This window comes from Trichechus manatus, unplaced genomic scaffold (assembly GCF_000243295.1).
Source record: "Trichechus manatus latirostris isolate Lorelei unplaced genomic scaffold, TriManLat1.0 scaffold00002, whole genome shotgun sequence".
Classification (NCBI taxonomy): domain Eukaryota; kingdom Metazoa; phylum Chordata; class Mammalia; order Sirenia; family Trichechidae; genus Trichechus; species Trichechus manatus.
Window position 1 is genome coordinate 29,936,165 of NW_004443938.1, and position 917 is coordinate 29,937,081.

The window sequence follows — 917 nt, forward strand, 5'->3', positions numbered from 1 at the left end:
GTTGTGGGGTTGTTAACCAATGTCATAAAACAACATGTGTACTACTGTTTCATGAGAAACTATTTGTTCTGTAAGCCTTCACCTGAAGTATAATAAAATATAAAAAAAAAAAAAAGGCTGACGGTTCAAGTCCATCCAGAGGCACCTCAGAAGAAAGGCCTGGCAATCTACTGATGAAAAATCAGCCATTGAAAACCCCATGGAGCACAGTTCTACTCTGAAAATGGGTTGGCCATGAGTCAGAATCAACTCACTAGCAACTGGTATAACCAAAGGGAGAGATGTACAAACTAAAGATATACAGATCTTCTTCAAAGTAGACAATTCAGGAAAGAGCTCAGAAGAGTCATGAAACCTCATTATAATAACAGCTATGGCACTTTTTTGTATTTGTCAATGGATAACTTTATAGTTTGAAGGTGGGAGTGAAGACATACAGGAGGAAATATAGTTTATTGAAGGGAGTAAGGCTTTGGAGAGTTGCCCCCTATTGCCCCCTAACTGTGACACTTGGGGCAAGAAACCTACCCTCCCACCCTAAGTCTTTGCTTTCTCTTATGTAAAATGGGCATGTCAGCCCCTATAGCTTCAGAGTTTTCTTATCTCGGAAAGTAGATAATATAACGCCTGACATATGATTGAAGCTCAACGAGTAGTACCTATAATTATTTCAGAGGATTTACAAACCTTCAAATATAGTTCCTTGTGAGACATTCAGTGACTCTGACTTTGTGGAATAACATAATGATGTCTCCACATGTTTGACTAATGTAGCCAATGTTTTTGATTCTATCTATTAATAAACTAATACAATAAACCCATTGCTGTCCAGTTGATTGCAACTCATAGTGAACCATATAGAACTGCCTATAGGGTTTCAAGGCTGTAAACTAACAGGAACAGACTGCCACATCTTT